Below are 21,071 nucleotides of genomic sequence, written 5' to 3'. Positions count from 1 at the left end.
GCCATTTTGGCTCTGGAGCCCCATAGACATCAATGCATTACTGGCCCTGACTTAGAGCCACAATAGGGCCAGTTTCATAATAACATTAAAACACATAGATGAGATTAGAGAAAGGTAGGAAACTGGTGCCCAGTGGCGGCCATTTTGGCTCTGGAGCTCCATAGACATCAATGCATTCCCGGCCCACACTTAGAGCCACAATGGAGCCACTTTCATAGCAACATTTAAACACTGAAATTAGAGAAATGTAAGAAACTGCTGCCCATTGGCGGCCATATTGGCTCTGGAGCCCCATAGACATCAATGCATTACTGGCCCTGACTTAGAGCCACAATAGGGCCAGTTTCATAATAACATTAAAACACATAGATGAGATTAGAGAAAGGTAGGAAACTGGTGCCCAGTGGCGGCCATTTTGGCTCTGGAGCTCCATAGACATCAATGCATTCCCGGCCCACACTTAGAGCCACAATGGAGCCACTTTCATAGCAACATTTAAACACTGAAATTAGAGAAATGTAAGAAACTGCTGCCCATTGGCGGCCATATTGGCTCTGGAGCCCCATAGACATCAATGCATTACTGGCCCTGACTTAGAGCCACAATAGGGCCAGTTTCATAATAACATTAAAACACATAGATGAGATTAGAGAAAGGTTGGAAACTGGTGCCCAGTGGCGGCCATTTTGGCTCTGGAGCTCCATTTACATCAATGCATTACCAGCCCACACTTAGAGCCACAATGGAGCCAGTTTCATAGCAACATTAAAACACTCAAATTAGAGAAAGGTAAGGAACTGCTGCCCTTTGGCGGCCATATTGGCTCTGGAGCCCCATAGACATCAATGCATTACTGGCCCTGACATAGAGCCACAGTAGAGCCAGTTTCATAATAACATTAAAACACATAGATGATATTAGAGAAAGGTAGGAAACTGGTGCCCAGTGGCGGCCATTTTGGCTCTGGAGCTCCATAGACATCAATGCATTACCGGCCCACACTTAGAGCCACAATGGAGCCAGTTTCATAGCAACATTAAAACACTCAAATTAGAGAAAGGTAAGAAACTGCTGCCCATTGGCGGCCATATTGGCTCTGGAGCCCCATAGACATCAATGCATTACTGGCCCTGACTTAGAGCCACAATAGGGCCAGTTTCATAATAACATTAAAACACATAGATGAGATTAGAGAAAGGTAGGAAACTGGTGCCCATTGGCGGCCATTTTGGCTCTGGAGCTCCATAGACATCAATGCATTACCAGCCCACACGTAGAGCCACAATGGAGCCAGTTTCAAAGCAACATTAAAACACTCAAATTAGAGAAAGGTAAGAAACTGCTGCCCATTGGCGGCCATATTGGCTCTGGAGTCCCATAGACATCAATGCATACCGGCCCACACTTAGAGCCACAATGGAGCCAGTTTCATAGCAACATTAAAACACTCAAATCAGAGAAAGGTAAGAAACTGCTGCCCATTGGTGGCCATATTGGCTCTGGAGCCCCATAGACATCAATGCATTACTGGCCCTGACTTAGAGCCACAATAGGGCCAGTTTCAAAATAACATTAAAACACATAGATGAGATTAGAGAAATGTAGGAAACTGGTGCCCAGTGGCAGCCATTTTGGCTCTGGAGCTCCATAGACATCAATGCATTACCAGCCCACACTTAGAGCCACAATGGAGCCAGTTTCAAAGCAACATTAAAACACTCAAAATAGAGAAATGTAAGAAACTGCTGCCCATTGGCGGCCATATTGGCTCTGGAGCCCCATAGACATCAATGCATTACTGGCCCTGACTTAGAGCCACAATAGGGCCAGTTTAATAATAACATTAAAACACATAGATGAGATTAGAGAAAGGTAGGAAACTGGTGCCCAGTGGCGGCCATTTTGGCTCTGGAGCTCCATAGACATCAATGCATTACCAGCCCACACGTAGAGCCACAATGGAGCCAGTTTCAAAGCAACATTAAAACACTCAAATTAGAGAAAGGTAAGAAACTGCTGCCCATTGGCGGCCATATTGGCTCTGGAGCCCCATAGACATCAATGCATTACTGGCCCTGACTTAGAGCCACAATAGGGCCAGTTTCATAATAACATTAAAACACATAGATGAGATTAGAGAAAGGTAGGAAACTGGTGCCCAGTGGCGGCCATTTTGGCTCTGGAGCTCCATAGACATCAATGCATTCCCGGCCCACACTTAGAGCCACAATGGAGCCAGTTTCATAGCAACATTAAAACACTCAAATTAGAGAAAGGTAAGGAACTGCTGCCCTTTGGCGGCCATATTGGCTCTGGAGCCCCATAGACATCAATGCATTACTGGCCCTGACATAGAGCCACAGTAGAGCCAGTTTCATAATAACATTAAAACACATAGATGATATTAGAGAAAGGTAGGAAACTGGTGCCCAGTGGCGGCCATTTTGGCTCTGGAGCTCCATAGACACCAATGCATTACCGGCCCACACTTAGAGCCACAATGGAGCCAGTTTCATAGCAACATTAAAACACTCAAATTAGAGAAAGGTAAGAAACTGCTGCCCATTGGTGGCCATATTGGCTCTGGAGCCCCATAGACATCAATGCATTACTGGCCCTGACTTAGAGCCACAATAGGGCCAGTTTCATAATAACATTAAAACACATAGATGAGATTAGAGAAAGGTAGGAAACTGGTGCCCAGTGGCGGCCATTTTGGCTCTGGAGCTCCATAGACATCAATGCATTCCCGGCCCACACTTAGAGCCACAATGGAGCCACTTTCATAGCAACATTTAAACACTGAAATTAGAGAAATGTAAGAAACTGCTGCCCATTGGCGGCCATATTGGCTCTGGAGCCCCATAGACATCAATGCATTACTGGCCCTGACTTAGAGCCACAATAGGGCCAGTTTCATAATAACATTAAAACACATAGATGAGATTAGAGAAAGGTTGGAAACTGGTGCCCATTGGCGGCCATTTTGGCTCTGGAGCTCAATTTACATCAATGCATTACCAGCCCACACTTAGAGCCACAATGGAGCCAGTTTCAAAGCAACATTAAAACACTCAAATTAGAGAAAGGTAAGAAACTGCTGCCCATTGGCGGCCATATTGGCTCTGGAGTCCCATAGACATCAATGCATTACTGGCCCTGACTTAGAGCCACAATAGGGCCAGTTTCATAATAACATTAAAACACTCAAATTAGAGAAAGGTAAGAAACTGCTGCCCATTGGCGGCCATATTGGCTCTGGAGCCCCATAGACATCAATGCATTACTGGCCCTGACTTAGAGCCACAATAGGGCCAGTTTCATAATAACATTAAAACACATAGATGAGATTAGAGAAAGGTAGGAAACTGGTGCCCAGTGGCGGCCATTTTGGCTCTGGAGCTCCATAGACATCAATGCATTACCAGCCCACACTTAGAGCCACAATGGAGCCAGTTTCATAGCAACATTAAAACACTCAAATTAGAGAAAGGTAAGGAACTGCTGCCCTTTGGCGGCCATATTGGCTCTGGAGCCCCATAGACATCAATGCATTACTGGCCCTGACATAGAGCCACAGTAGAGCCAGTTTCATAATAACATTAAAACACATAGATGATATTAAAGAAAGGTAGGAAACTGGTGCCCAGTGGCGGCCATTTTGGCTCTGGAGCTCCATAGACATCAATGCATTACCGGCCCACACTTAGAGCCACAATGGAGCCAGTTTCATAGCAACATTAAAACACTCAAATTAGAGAAAGGTAAGAAACTGCTGCCCATTGGCGGCCATATTGGCTCTGGAGCCCCATAGACATCAATGCATTACTGGCCCTGACTTAGAGCCACAATAGGGCCAGTTACATAATAACATTAAAACACATAGATGAGATTAGAGAAAGGTAGGAAACTGGTGCCCAGTGGCGGCCATTTTGGCTCTGGAGCTCCATAGACTTCAATGCATTACCAGCCCACACTTAGAGCCACAATGGAGCCAGTTTCATAGCAACATTAAAACACTCAAATTAGAGAAAGGTAAGAAACTGCTGCCCATTGGCGGCCATATTGGCTCTGGAGCCCCATAGACATCAATGCATTACTGGCCCTGACTTAGAGCCACAATAGGGCCAGTTTCATAATAACATTAAAACACATAGATGAGATTAGAGAAAGGTAGGAAACTGGTGCCCAGTGGCGGCCATTTTGGCTCTGGAGCTCCATAGACATCAATGCATTACCAGCCCACACGTAGAGCCACAATGGAGCCAGTTTCAAAGCAACATTAAAACACTCAAATTAGAGAAAGGTAAGAAACTGCTGCCCATTGGCGGCCATATTGGCTCTGGAGTCCCATAGACATCAATGCATTACTGGCCCTGACTTAGAGCCACAATAGGGCCAGTTTCATAATAACATTAAAACACTCAAATTAGAGAAAGGTAAGAAACTGCTGCCCATTGGCGGCCATATTGGCTCTGGAGCCCCATAGACATCAATGCATTACTGGCCCTGACTTAGTGCCACAATAGGGCCAGTTTCATAATAACATTAAAACACATAGATGATATTAGAGAAAGGTAGGAAACTGGCGCCCAGTGGCGGCCATTTTGGCTCTGGAGCTCCATAGACACCAATGCATTACCGGCCCACACTTAGAGCCACAATGGAGCCAGTTTCATAGCAACATTAAAACACTCAAATTAGAGAAAGGTAAGAAACTGCTGCCCATTGGCGGCCATATTGGCTCTGGAGCCCCATAGACATCAATGCATTACTGGCCCTGACTTAGAGCCACAATATGGCCAGTTTCAAAATAACATTAAAACACATAGATGAGATTAGAGAAAGGTAGGAAACTGGTGCCCAGTGGCGGCCAATTTGGCTCTGGAGCTCCATAGACATCAATGCATTACCAGCCCACACTTAGAGCCACAATGGAGCCAGTTTCAAAGCAACATTAAAACACTCAAATTAGAGAAATGTAAGAAACTGCTGCCCATTGGCGGCCATATTGGCTCTGGAGCCCCATAGACATCAATGCATTACTGGCCCTGACTTAGAGCCACAATAGGGCCAGTTTCATAATAACATTAAAACACATAGATGAGATTAGAGAAAGGTATGAAACTGGTGCCCAGTGGCGGCCATTTTGGCTCTGGAGCTCCATAGACATCAATGCATTACCAGCCCACACTTAGAGCCACAATGGAGCCAGTTTCAAAGCAACATTAAAACACTCAAATTAGAGAAAGGTAAGAAACTGCTGCCCATTGGCGGCCATATTGGCTCTGGAGTCCCATAGACATCAATGCATTACTGGCCCTGACTTAGAGCCACAATAGGGCCAGTTTCACAATAACATTAAAACACTCAAAGTAGAGAAAGGTAAGAAACTGCTGCCCATTGGCGGCCATATTGGCTCTGGAGCCCCATAGACATCAATGCATTACTGGCCCTGACTTAGAGCCACAATAGGGCCAGTTTCATAATAACATTAAAACACATAGATGAGATTAGAGAAAGGTAGGAAACTGGTGCCCAGTGGCGGCCATTTTGGCTCTGGAGCTCCATAGACATCAATGCATTCCCGGCCCACACTTAGAGCCACAATGGAGCCAGTTTCATAGCAACATTTAAACACTGAAATTAGAGAAATGTAAGAAACTGCTGCCCATTGGTGGCCATATTGGCTCTGGAGCCTCATAGACATCAATGCATTACTGGCCCTGACTTAGAGCCACAATAGGGCCAGTTTCATAATAAAATTAAAACACACAGATGAGATTAGAGAAAGGTAGGAAACTGGTGCCCAGTGGCGGCCATTTTGGCTCTGGAGCTCCATAGACATCAATGCATTACAAGCCCACACTTAGAGCCACAATGAAGCCAGTTTCATAGCAACATTAAAACACTCAAATTAGAGAAATGTAAGAAACTGCTGCCCATTGGCGGCCATATTGGCTCTGGAGCCCCATAGACATCAATGCATTACTGGCCCTGACTTAGAGCCACAATAGAGCCAGTTTCATAATAACATTAAAACACATAGATGAGATTAGAGAAAGGTAGGAAACTGGTGCCCAGTGGCGGCCATTTTTGCTCTGGAGCTCCATAGACATCAATGTATTACCGGCCCACACTTAGAGCCACAATAGAGCCAGTATCATAATAACATTAAAACACAGCTGGGATTAGAGAAAGGTAGGAAACTGTTTCCCATTGGCGGCCATTTTGGCTCTGGAGCTCCATAGACATCAATGCATTACCAGCCCACACTTAGAGCCACAATGGAGCCAGTTTCAAAGCAACATTAAAACACTCAAATTAGAGAAAGGTAAGAAACTGGTGCCCATTGGCGGCCATATTGGCTCTGGAGTCCCATAGACATCAATGCATTACTGGCCCTGACTTAGAGCCACAATAGGGCCAGTTTCATAATAACATTAAAACACTCAAATTATAGAAAGGTAAGAAACTGCTGCCCATTGGCGGCCATATTGGCTCTGGAGTCCCATAGACATCAATGCATTACTGGCCCTGACTTAGAGCCACAATAGGGCCAGTTTCAAAATAACATTAAAACACATAGATGAGATTAGAGAAAGGTAGGAAACTGGTGCCCAGTGGCGGCCATTTTGGCTCTGGAGCTCCATAGACATCAATGCATTCCCGGCCCACACTTAGAGCCACAATGGAGCCACTTTCATAGCAACATTTAAACACTGAAATTAGAGAAATGTAAGAAACTGCTGCCCATTGGCGGCCATATTGGCTCTGGAGCCCCATAGACATCAATGCATTACTGGCCCTGACTTAGAGCCACAATAGGGCCAGTTTCATAATAACATTAAAACACATAGATGAGATTAGAGAAAGGTAGGAAACTGGTGCCCAGTGGCGGCCATTTTGGCTCTGGAGCTCCATAGACATCAATGCATTACCAGCCCACACTTAGAGCCACAATGGAGCCAGTTTCAAAGCAACATTAAAACACTCAAATTAGAGAAAGGTAAGGAACTGCTGCCCTTTGGCGGCCATATTGGCTCTGGAGCCCCATAGACATCAATGCATTACTGGCCCTGACATAGAGCCACAGTAGAGCCAGTTTCATAATAACATTAAAACACATAGATGATATTAGAGCAAGGTAGGAAACTGGTGCCCAGTGGCGGCCATTTTGGCTCTGGAGCTCCATAGACATCAATGCATTACCGGCCCACACTTAGAGCCACAATGGAGCCAGTTTCATAGCAACATTAAAACACTCAAATTAGAGAAATGTAAGAAACTGCTGCCCATTGGCGGCAATATTGGCTCTGGAGCCCCATATACATCAATGCATTACTGGCCCTGACTTAGAGCCACAATAGAGCCAGTTTCATAATAACATTAAAACACATAGATGAGATTAGAGAAAGGTAGGAAACTGGTGCCCAGTGGCGGCCATTTTTGCTCTGGAGCTCCATAGACATCAATGTATTACCGGCCCACACTTAGAGCCACAATAGAGCTAGTATCATAATAACATTAAAACACAGCTGGGATTAGAGAAAGGTAGGAAACTGTTGCCAATTGGCGGCCATTTTGGCTCTGGAGCTCCATAGACATCAATGCATTACCAGCCCACACTTAGAGCCACAATAGGGCCAGTTTCATAATAACATTAAAACACTCAAATTATAGAAAGGTAAGAAACTGCTGCCCATTGGCGGCCATATTGGCTCTGGAGTCCCATAGACATCAATGCATTACTGGCCCTGACTTAGAGCCACAATAGGGCCAGTTTCAAAATAACATTAAAACACATAGATGAGATTAGAGAAAGGTAGGAAACTGGTGCCCAGTGGCGGCCATTTTGGCTCTGGAGCTCCATAGACATCAATGCATTCCCGGCCCACACTTAGAGCCACAATGGAGCCACTTTCATAGCAACATTTAAACACTGAAATTAGAGAAATGTAAGAAACTGCTGCCCATTGGCGGCCATATTGGCTCTGGAGCCCCATAGACATCAATGCATTACTGGCCCTGACTTAGAGCCACAATAGGGCCAGTTTCATAATAACATTAAAACACATAGATGAGATTAGAGAAAGGTAGGAAACTGGTGCCCAGTGGCGGCCATTTTGGCTCTGGAGCTCCATAGACATCAATGCATTACCAGCCCACACTTAGAGCCACAATGGAGCCAGTTTCAAAGCAACATTAAAACACTCAAATTAGAGAAAGGTAAGGAACTGCTGCCCTTTGGCGGCCATATTGGCTCTGGAGCCCCATAGACATCAATGCATTACTGGCCCTGACATAGAGCCACAGTAGAGCCAGTTTCATAATAACATTAAAACACATAGATGATATTAGAGCAAGGTAGGAAACTGGTGCCCAGTGGCGGCCATTTTGGCTCTGGAGCTCCATAGACATCAATGCATTACCGGCCCACACTTAGAGCCACAATGGAGCCAGTTTCATAGCAACATTAAAACACTTAAATTAGAGAAATGTAAGAAACTGCTGCCCATTGGCGGCAATATTGGCTCTGGAGCCCCATATACATCAATGCATTACTGGCCCTGACTTAGAGCCACAATAGAGCCAGTTTCATAATAACATTAAAACACATAGATGAGATTAGAGAAAGGTAGGAAACTGGTGCCCAGTGGCGGCCATTTTTGCTCTGGAGCTCCATAGACATCAATGTATTACCGGCCCACACTTAGAGCCACAATAGAGCCAGTATCATAATAACATTAAAACACAGCTGGGATTAGAGAAAGGTAGGAAACTGTTGCCAATTGGCGGCCATTTTGGCTCTGGAGCTCCATAGACATCAATGCATTACCAGCCCACACTTAGAGCCACAATGGAGCCAGTTTCAAAGCAACATTAAAACACTCAAATTAGAGAAAGGTAAGAAACTGCTGCCCATTGGCGGCCATTTTGGCTCTGGAGCCCCATAGACATCAATGCATTACTGGCCCTGACTTAGAGCCACAATAGGGCCAGTTTCATAATAACATTAAAACACATAGATGAGATTAGAGAAAGGTAGGAAACTGGTGCCCAGTGGCGGCTATTTTGGCTCTGGAGCTCCATAGACATCAATGCATTACCGGCCCACACTTAGAGCCACAATGGAGCCAGTTTCATAGCAACATTTAAACACTCAAATTAGAGAAATGTAAGAAACTGGTGCCCATTGGCGGCCATATTGGCTCTGGAGCCCCATAGACATCAATGCATTACTGGCCCTGACTTAGAGCCACAATAGGGCCAGTTTCATAATAACATTAAAACACTCAAATTAGAGAAAGGTAAGAAACTGCTGCCCATTGGCGGCCATATTGGCTCTGGAGCCACATAGACATCAATGCATTACTGGCCCTGACTTATAGCCACAATAGGGCCAGTTTCATAATAACATTAAAACACATAGATGAGATTAGAGAAAGGTAGGAAACTGGTGCCCAGTGGCGGCCATTTTGGCTCTGGAGTTCCATAGACATCAATGCATTCCCGGCCCACACTTAGAGCCACAATGGAGCCACTTTCATAGCAACATTTAAACACATAGATGAGATTAGAGAAAGGTAGGAAACTGGTGCCCAATGGCGGCCATTTTGGCTCTGGAGCTCCATAGACATCAATGCATTACCAGCCCACACTTAGAGCCACAATGGAGCCAGTTTCATAGCAACATTAAAACACTCAAATTAGAGAAAGGTAAGAAACTGCTGCCCATTGGCGGCCATATTGGCTCTGGAGCCACATAGACATCAATGCATTACTGGCCCTGACTTATAGCCACAATAGGGCCAGTTTCATAATAACATTAAAACACATAGATGAGATTAGAGAAAGGTAGGAAACTGGTGCCCAATGGCGGCCATTTTGGCTCTGGAGCTCCATAGACATCAATGCATTACCAGCCCACACTTAGAGCCACAATGGAGCCAGTTTCATAGCAACATTAAAACACTCAAATTAGAGAAAGGTAAGGAACTGCTGCCCTTTGGCGGCCATATTGGCTCTGGAGCCCCATAGACATCAATGCATTACTGGCCCTGACATAGAGCCACAGTAGAGCCAGTTTCATAATAACATTAAAACACATAGATGATATTAGAGAAAGGTAGGAAACTGGTGCCCAGTGGCGGCCATTTTGGCTCTGGAGCTCCATAGACATCAATGCATTACTGGCCCTGACATAGAGCCACAATAGGGCCAGTTTCAAAATAACATTAAAACACATAGATGAGATTAGAGAAAGGTAGGAAACTGGTGCCCAGTGGCGGCCATTTTGGCTCTGGAGCTCCATAGACATCAATGCATTACCAGCCCACACTTAGAGCCACAATGGAGCCAGTTTCAAAGCAACATTAAAACACTCAAATTAGAGAAATGTAAGAAACTGCTGCCCATTGGCGGCCATATTGGCTCTGGAGCCCCATAGACATCAATGCATTACCGGCCCACACTTAGAGCCACAATGGAGCCAGTTTCATAGCAACATTTAAACACTCAAATTAGAGAAATGGAAGAAACTGGTGCCCATTGGCGGCCATATTGGCTCTGGAGCCCCATAGACATCAATGCATTACTGGCCCTGACTTAGAGCCACAATAGGGCCAGTTTCATAATAACATTAAAACACATAGATGAGATTAGAGAAAGGTAGGAAACTGGTGCCCAGTGGCGGCCATTTTGGCTCTGGAGCTCCATAGACATCAATGCATTACCAGCCCACACTTAGAGCCACAATGGAGCCAGTTTCAAAGCAACATTAAAACACTCAAATTAGAGAAAGGTAAGAAACTGCTGCCCATTGGCGGCCATATTGGCTCTGGAGTCCCATAGACATCAATGCATTACTGGCCCTGACTTAGAGCCATAATAGGGCCAGTTTCATAATAACATTAAAACACTCAAATTAGAGAAAGGTAAGAAACTGCTGCCCATTGGCGGCCATATTGGCTCTGGAGCCACATAGACATGAATGCATTACTGGCCCTGACTTAGAGCCACAATAGGGCCAGTTTCATAATAACATTAAAACACATAGATGAGATTAGAGAAAGGTAGGAAACTGGTGCCCAGTGGCGGCCATTTTGGCTCTGGAGCTCCATAGACATCAATGCATTCCCGGCCCACACTTAGAGCCACAATGGAGCCACTTTCATAGCAACATTTAAACACTGAAATTAGAGAAATGTAAGAAACTGCTGCCCATTGGCGGCCATATTGGCTCTGGAGCCCCATAGACATCAATGCATTACTGGCCCTGACTTAGAGCCACAATAGGGCCAGTTTCATAATAACATTAAAATACATAGATGAGATTAGAGAAAGGTAGGAAACTGGTGCCCAGTGGCGGCCATTTTGGCTCTGGAGCTCCATAGACATCAATGCATTACCAGCCCACACTTAGAGCCACAATGGAGCCAGTTTCAAAGCAACATTAAAACACTCAAATTAGAGAAAGGTAAGAAACTGCTGCCCATTGGCGGCCATATTGGCTCTGGAGTCCCATAGACATCAATGCATTACTGGCCCTGACTTAGAGCCACAATAGGGCCAGTTTCATAATAACATTAAAACACTCAAATTAGAGAAAGGTAAGAAACTGCTGCCCATTGGCGGCCATATTGGCTCTGGAGCCACATAGACATGAATGCATTACTGGCCCTGACTTAGAGCCACAATAGGGCCAGTTTCATAATAACATTAAAACACATAGATGAGATTAGAGAAAGGTAGGAAACTGGTGCCCAGTGGCGGCCATTTTGGCTCTGGAGCTCCATAGACATCAATGCATTCCCGGCCCACACTTAGAGCCACAATGGAGCCACTTTCATAGCAACATTTAAACACTGAAATTAGAGAAATGTAAGAAACTGCTGCCCATTGGCGGCCATATTGGCTCTGGAGCCCCATAGACATCAATGCATTACTGGCCCTGACTTAGAGCCACAATAGGGCCAGTTTCATAATAACATTAAAACACATAGATGAGATTAGAGAAAGGTAGGAAACTGGTGCCCAGTGGCGGCCATTTTGGCTCTGGAGCTCCATAGACATCAATGCATTACCAGCCCACACTTAGAGCCACAATGGAGCCAGTTTCATAGCAACATTAAAACACTCAAATTAGAGAAATGTAAGAAACTGCTGCCCATTGGCGGCCATATTGGCTCTGGAGCCCCATATACATCAATGCATTACTGGCCCTGACTTAGAGCCACAATAGAGCCAGTTTCATAATAACATTAAAACACATAGATGAGATTAGAGAAAGGTAGGAAACTGGTGCCCAGTGGCGGCCATTTTTGCTCTGGAGCTCCATAGACATCAATGTATTACCGGCCCACACTTAGAGCCACAATAGAGCCAGTATCATAATAACATTAAAACACAGCTGGGATTAGAGAAAGGTAGGAAACTGTTGCCCATTGGCGGCCATTTTGGCTCTGGAGCTCCATAGACATCAATGCATTACCAGCCCACACTTAGAGCCACAATGGAGCCAGTTTCAAAGCAACATTAAAACACTCAAATTAGAGAAAGGTAAGAAACTGCTGCCCATTGGCGGCCATTTTGGCTCTGGAGCCACATAGACATCAATGCATTACTGGCCCTGACTTAGAGCCACAATAGGGCCAGTTTCATAATAACATTAAAACACATAGATGAGATTAGAGAAAGGTAAGAAACTGGTGCCCAGTGGCGGCCATTTTGGCTCTGGAGCTCCAGAGACATCAATGCATTCCCGGCCCACACTTAGAGCCACAATGGAGCCACTTTCATAGCAACATTTAAACACTGAAATTAGAGAAATGTAAGAAACTGCTGCCCATTGGCGGCCATATTGGCTCTGGAGCCCCATAGACATCAATGCATTACTGGCCCTGACTTAGAGCCACAATAGGGCCAGTTTCATAGCAACATTAAAACACTCAAATTAGAGAAAGGTAAGGAACTGCTGCCCTTTGGCGGCCATATTGGCTCTGGAGCCCCATAGACATCAATGCATTACTGGCCCTGACATAGAGCCACAGTAGAGCCAGTTTCATAATAACATTAAAACACATATATGATATTAGAGAAAGGTAGGAAACTGGTGCCCAGTGGCGGCCATTTTGGCTCTGGAGCTCCATAGACATCAATGCATTACCGGCCCACACTTAGAGCCACAATGGAGCCAGTTTCATAGCAACATTAAAACACTCAAATTAGAGAAAGGTAAGAAACTGCTGCCCATTGGTGGCCATATTGGCTCTGGAGCCCCATATACATCAATGCATTACTGGCCCTGACATAGAGCCACAATAGGGCCAGTTTCAAAATAACATTAAAACACATAGATGAGATTAGAGAAAGGTAGGAAACTGGTGCCCAGTGGCGGCCATTTTGGCTCTGGAGCTCCATAGACATCAATGCATTACCAGCCCACACTTAGAGCCACAATGGAGCCAGTTTCAAAGCAACATTAAAACACTCAAATTAGAGAAATGTAGAGAAACTGCTGCCCATTGGCGGCCATATTGGCTCTGGAGCCCCATAGACATCAATGCATTACCGGCCCACACTTAGAGCCACAATGGAGCCAGTTTCATAGCAACATTTAAACACTCAAATTAGAGAAATGTAAGAAACTGGTGCCCATTGGCGGCCATATTGGCTCTGGAGCCCCATAGACATCATTGCATTACTGGCCCTGACATAGAGCCACAATAGGGCCAGTTTCAAAATAGCATTAAAACACATAGATGAGATTAGAGAAAGGTAGGAAATTGGTGCCCAGTGGCGGCCATTTTGGCTCTGGAGCTCCATAGACATCAATGCATTACCAGCCCACACTTAGAGCCACAATGGAGCCAGTTTCAAAGCAACATTAAAACACTCAAATTAGAGAAAGGTAAGAAACTGCTGCCCATTGGTGGCCATATTGGCTCTGGAGCCCCATAGACATCAATGCATTACTGGCCCTGACTTAGAGCCACAATAGGGCCAGTTTCATAATAACATTAAAACACATAGATGAGATTAGAGAAAGGTAGGAAACTGGTGCCCAGTGGCGGCCATTTTGGCTCTGGAGCTCCATAGACATCAATGCATTACCAGCCCACACTTAGAGCCACAATGGAGCCAGTTTCAAAGCAACATTAAAACACTCAAATTAGAGAAAGGTAAGAAACTGCTGCCCATTGGCGGCCATATTGGCTCTGGAGTCCTATAGACATCAATGCATTACTGGCCCTGACTTAGAGACACAATAGGGCCAGTTTCATAATAACATTAAAACACTCAAATTAGAGAAAGGTAAGAAACTGCTGCCCATTGGCGGCCATATTGGCTCTGGAGCCCCATAGACATCAATGCATTACTGGCCCTGACTTAGAGCCACAATAGGGCCAGTTTCATAATAAGATTAAAACACATAGATGAGATTAGAGAAAGGTAGGAAACTGGTGCCCAGTGGCGGCCATTTTGGCTCTGGAGCTCCATAGACATCAATGCATTACCAGCCCACACTTAGAGCCACAATGGAGCCAGTTTCATAGCAACATTAAAACACTCAAATTAGAGAAAGGTAAGGAACTGCTGCCCATTGGCGGCCATATTGGCTCTGGAGCCCCATAGACATCAATGCACTACTGGCCCTGACTTAGAGCCACAATAGAGCCAGTTTCATAATAACATTAAAACACATAGATGAGATTAGAGAAGGGTAGGAAACTAGTGCCCAGTGGCGGCCATTTTGGCTCTGGAGCTCCATAGACATCAATGCATTACCGGCCCACACTTAGAGCCACAATAGAGCCAGTTTCATAATAACATTAAAACACATAGATGAGATTAGAGAAAGGTAGGAAACTGGTGCCCAGTGGCGGCCATTTTGGCTCTGGAGCTCCATAGACATCAATGCATTACAAGCCCACACTTAGAGCCACAATGGAGCCAGTTTCATAGCAACATTAAAACACTCAAATTAGAGAAATGTAAGAAACTGCTGCCCATTGGCGGCCATATTGGCTCTGGAGCCCCATAGACATCAATGCATTACTGGCCCTGACTTAGAGCCACAATAGGGCCAGTTTCATAATAACATTAAAACACATAGATAAGATTAGAGAAAGGTAGGAAACTGGTGCCCAGTGGCGGCCATTTTGGCTCTGGAGCTCCTTAGACATCAATGCATTCCCGGCCCACACTTAGAGCCACAATGGAGCCACTTTCATAGCAACATTTAAACACTGAAATTAGAGAAATGTAAGAAACTGCTGCCCATTGGCGGCCATATTGGCTCTGGAGCCCCATAGACATCAATGCATTACTGGCCCTGACTTAGAGCCACAATAGGGCCAGTTTCATAATAACATTAAAACACATAGATGAGATTAGAGAAAGGTAGGAAACTGGTGCCTAGTGGCGGCCATTTTGGCTCTGGAGCTCCATAGACATCAATGCATTACCAGCCCACACTTAGAGCCACAATGGAGCCAGTTTCATAGCAACATTAAAACACTCAAATTAGAGAAAGGTAAGGAACTGCTGCCCTTTGGCGGCCATATTGGCACTGGAGCCCCATAGACATCAATGCATTACTGGCCCTGACATAGAGCCACAGTAGAGCCAGTTTCATAATAACATTAAAACACATAGATGAGATTAGAGAAAGGTAGGAAACTGGTGCCCAGTGGCGGCCATTTTGGCTCTGGAGCTCCATAGACATCAATGCATTACCGGCCCACACTTAGAGCCACAATGGAGCCAGTTTCATAGCAACATTAAAACACTCAAATTAGAGAAAGGTAAGAAACTGCTGCCCATTGGTGGCCATATTGGCTCTGGAGCCCCATAGACATCAATTCATTACTGGCCCTGACTTAGAGCCACAATAGGGCCAGTTTCAAAATAACATTAAAACACATAGATGAGATTAGAGAAAGGTAGGAAACTGGTGCCCAGTGGCGGCCATTTTGGCTCTGGAGCTCCATAGACATCAATGCATTACCAGCCCACACTTAGAGCCACAATGGAGCCAGTTTCAAAGCAACATTAAAACACTCAAATTAGAGAAATGTAAGAAACTGCTGCCCATTGGCGGCCATATTGGCTCTGGAGCCCCATAGACATCAATGCATTACTGGCCCTGACTTAGAGCCACAATAGGGCCAGTTTCATAATAACATTAAAACACATAGATGAGATTAGAGAAAGGTAGGAAACTGGTGCCCAGTGGCGGCCATTTTGGCTCTGGTGCTCCATAGACATCAATGCATTACCAGCCCACACTTAGAGCCACAATGGAGCCAGTTTCAAAGCAACATTAAAACACTCAAATTAGAGAAAGGTAAGAAACTGCTTCCCATTGGCGGCCATTTTGGCTCTGGAGTCCCATAGACATCAATGCATTACTGGCCCTGACTTAGAGCCACAATAGGGCCAGTTTCATAATAACATTAAAACACTCAAAATAGAGAAAGGTAAGAAACTGCTGCCCATTGGCGGCCATATTGGCTCTGGAGTCCCATAGACATCAATGCATTACTGGCCCTGACTTAGAGCCACAATAGGGCCAGTTTCATAATAACATTAAAACACTCAAATTAGAGAAAGGTAAGAAACTGCTGCCCATTGGCGGCCATATTGGCTCTGGAGCCCCATAGACATCAATGCATTACTGGCCCTGACTTAGAGCCACAATAGGGCCAGTTTCATAATAACATTAAAACACATAGATGAGATTAGAGAAAGGTAGGAAACTGGTGCCCAGTGGCGGCCATTTTGGCTCTGGAGCTCCATAGACATCAATGCATTCCCGGCCCACACTTAGAGCCACAATGGAGCCACTTTCATAGCAACATTTAAACACTGAAATTAGAGAAATGTAAGAAACTGCTGCCCATTGGCGGCCATATTGGCTCTGGAGCCCCATAGACATCAATGCATTACTGGCCCTGTCTTAGAGCCACAATAGGGCCAGTTTCATAATAACATTAAAACACATAGATGAGATTAGAGAAAGGTAGGAAACTGGTGCCCAGTGGCGGCCATTTTGGCTCTGGAGCTCCATAGACATCAATGCATTACCAGCCCACACTTAGAGCCACATTGGAGCCAGTTTCATAGCAACATTAAAACACTCAAATTAGAGAAAGGTAAGGAACTGCTGCCCTTTGGCGGCCATATTGGCTCTGGAGCCCCATAGACATCAATGCATTACTGGCCCTGACATAGAGCCACAGTAGAGCCAGTTTCATAATAACATTAAAACACATAGATGATATTAGAGAAAGGTAGGAAACTGGTGCCCAGTGGCGGCCATTTTGGCTCTGGAGCTCCATAGACATCAATGCATTACCGGCCCACACTTAGAGCCACAATGGAGCCAGTTTCATAGCAACATTAAAACACTCAAATTAGAGAAAGGTAAGAAACTGCTGCCCATTGGCGGCCATATTGGCTCTGGAGCCCCATAGACATCAATGCATTACTGGCCCTGACTTAGAGCCACAATAGGGCCAGTTTCATAATAACATTAAAACACATAGATGAGATTAGAGAAAGGTAGGAAACTGGTGCCCAGTGGCGGCCATTTTGGCTCTGGAGCTCCATAGACATCAATGCATTCCCGGCCCACACTTAGAGCCACAATGGAGCCACTTTCATAGCAACATTTAAACACTGAAATTAGAGAAATGTAAGAAACTGCTGCCCATTGGCGGCCATATTGGCTCTGGAGCCCCATAGACATCAATGCATTACTGGCCCTGTCTTAGAGCCACAATAGGGCCAGTTTCATAATAACATTAAAACACATAGATGAGATTAGAGAAAGGTAGGAAACTGGTGCCCAGTGGCGGCCATTTTGGCTCTGGAGCTCCATAGACATCAATGCATTACCAGCCCACACTTAGAGCCACATTGGAGCCAGTTTTATAGCAACATTAAAACACTCAAATTAGAGAAAGGTAAGGAACTGCTGCCCTTTGGCGGCCATATTGGCTCTGGAGCCCCATAGACATCAATGCATTACTGGCCCTGACATAGAGCCACAGTAGAGCCAGTTTCATAATAACATTAAAACACATAGATGATATTAGAGAAAGGTAGGAAACTGGTGCCCAGTGGTGGCCATTTTGGCTCTGGAGCTCCATAGACATCAATGCATTACCGGCCCACACTTAGAGCCACAATGGAGCCAGTTTCATAGCAACATTAAAACACTCAAATTAGAGAAAGGTAAGAAACTGCTGCCCATTGGCGGCCATATTGGCTCTGGAGTCCCATAGACATCAATGCATTACTGGCCCTGACTTAGAGCCACAATAGGGCCAGTTTCATAATAACATTAAAACACTCAAATTAGAGAAAGGTAAGAAACTGCTGCCCATTGGCGGCCATATTGGCTCTGGAGCCCCATAGACATCAATGCATTACTGGCCCTGACTTAGAGCCACAATAGGGCCAGTTTCATAATAACATTAAAACACATAGATGAGATTAGAGAAAGGTAGGAAACTGGTGCCCAGTGGCGGCCATTTTGGCTCTGGAGCTCCATAGACATCAATGCATTCCCGGCCCACACTTAGAGCCACAATGGAGCCAGTTTCATAGCAACATTTAAACACTGAAATTAGAGAAATGTAAGAAACTGCTGCCCATTGGCGGCCATATTGGCTCTGGAGCCCCATAGACATCAATGCATTACTGGCCCTGACTTAGAGCCACAATAGGGCCAGTTTCATAATAACATTAAAACACTCAAATTAGAGAAAGGTAAGAAACTGCTGCCCATTGGCGGCCATATTGGCTCTGGAGCCCCATAGACATCAATGCATTACTGGCCCTGACTTAGAGCCACAATAGGGCCAGTTTCATAATAACATTAAAACACATAGATGAGATCAGAGAAAGGTAGGAAACTGGTGCCCAGTGGCGGCCATTTTGGCTCTGGAGCTCCATAGACATCAATGCATTCCCGGCCCACACTTAGAGCCACAATGGAGCCACTTTCATAGCAACATTTAAACACTGAAATTAGAGATATGTAAGAAACTGCTGCCCATTGGCGGCCATATTGGCTCTGGAGCCCCATAGACATCAATGCATTACTGGCCCTGACTTAGAGCCACAATAGGGCCAGTTTCATAATAACATTCAAACACATAGATGAGATTAGAGAAAGGTAGGAAACTGGTGCCCAGTGGCGGCCATTTTGGCTCTGGAGCTCCATAGACATCAATGCATTCCCGGCCCACACTTAGAGCCACAATGGAGCCACTTTCATAGCAACATTTAAACACTGAAATTAGAGAAATGTAAGAAACTGCTGCCCATTGGCGGCCATATTGGCTCTGGAGCCCCATAGACATCAATGCATTACTGGCCCTGTCTTAGAGCCACAATAGGGCCAGTTTCATAATAACATTAAAACACATAGATGAGATTAGAGAAAGGTAGGAAACTGGTGCCCAGTGGCGGCCATTTTGGCTCTGGAGCTCCATAGACATCAATGCATTACCAGCCCACACTTAGAGCCACATTGGAGCCAGTTTCATAGCAACATTAAAACACTCAAATTAGAGAAAGGTAAGGAACTGCTGCCCATTGGCGGCCATATTGGCTCTGGAGCCCCATAGACATCAATGCATTACTGGCCCTGACATAGAGCCACAGTAGAGCCAGTTTCATAATAACATTAAAACACATAGATGATATTAGAGAAAGGTAGGAAACTGGTGCCCAGTGGCGGCCATTTTGGCTCTGGAGCTCCATAGACATCAATGCATTACCGGCCCACACTTAGAGCCACATTGGAGCCAGTTTCATAGCAACATTAAAACACTCAAATTAGAGACAGGTAAGGAACTGCTGCCCTTTGGCGGCCATATTGGCTCTGGAGCCCCATAGACATCAATGCATTACTGGCCCTGACATAGAGCCACAGTAGAGCCAGTTTCATAATAACATTAAAACACATAGATGATATTAGAGAAAGGTAGGAAACTGGTGCCCAGTGGTGGCCATTTTGGCTCTGGAGCTCCATAGACATCAATGCATTACCGGCCCACACTTAGAGCCACAATGGAGCCAGTTTCATAGCAACATTAAAACACTCAAATTAGAGAAAGGTAAGAAACTGCTGCCCATTGGCGGCCATATTGGCTCTGGAGTCCCATAGACATCAATGCATTACTGGCCCTGACTTAGAGCCACAATAGGGCCAGTTTCATAATAACATTAAAACACTCAAATTAGAGAAAGGTAAGAAACTGCTGCCCATTGGCGGCCATATTGGCTCTGGAGCCCCATAGACATCAATGCATTACTGGCCCTGACTTAGAGCCACAATAGGGCCAGTTTCATAATAACATTAAAACACATAGATGAGATTAGAGAAAGGTAGGAAACTGGTGCCCAGTGGCGGCCATTTTGGCTCTGGAGCTCCATAGACATCAATGCATTCCCGGCCCACACTTAGAGCCACAATGGAGCCAGTTTCATAGCAACATTTAAACACTGAAATTAGAGAAATGTAAGAAACTGCTGCCCATTGGCGGCCATATTGGCTCTGGAGCCCCATAGACATCAATGCATTACTGGCCCTGACTTAGAGCCACAATAGGGCCAGTTTCATAATAACATTAAAACACATAGATGAGATTAGAGAAAGGTAGGAAACTGGTGCCCAGTGGCGGCCATTTTGGCTCTGGAGCTCCATAGACATCAATGCATTACCAGCCCACACTTAGAGCCACAATGGAGCCAGTTTCATAGCAACATTAAAACACTCAAATTAGAGAAATGTAAGAAACTGCTGCCCATTGGCGGCCATATTGGCTCTGGAGCCCCATATACATCAATGCATTACTGGCCCTGACTTAGAGCCACAATAGAGCCAGTTTCATAATAACATTAAAACACATAGATGAGATTAGAGAAAGGTAGGAAACTGGTGCCCAGTGGCGGCCATTTTTGCTCTGGAGCTCCATAGACATCAATGTATTACCGGCCCACACTTAGAGCCACAATAGAGCCAGTATCATAATAACATTAAAACACAGCTG

Source organism: Acipenser ruthenus, chromosome 58, assembly GCF_902713425.1.
Source record: "Acipenser ruthenus chromosome 58, fAciRut3.2 maternal haplotype, whole genome shotgun sequence".
NCBI classification, from domain to species: Eukaryota; Metazoa; Chordata; class Actinopteri; order Acipenseriformes; family Acipenseridae; genus Acipenser; species Acipenser ruthenus.
Note: the sequence above shows the minus strand (reverse complement) of the source record.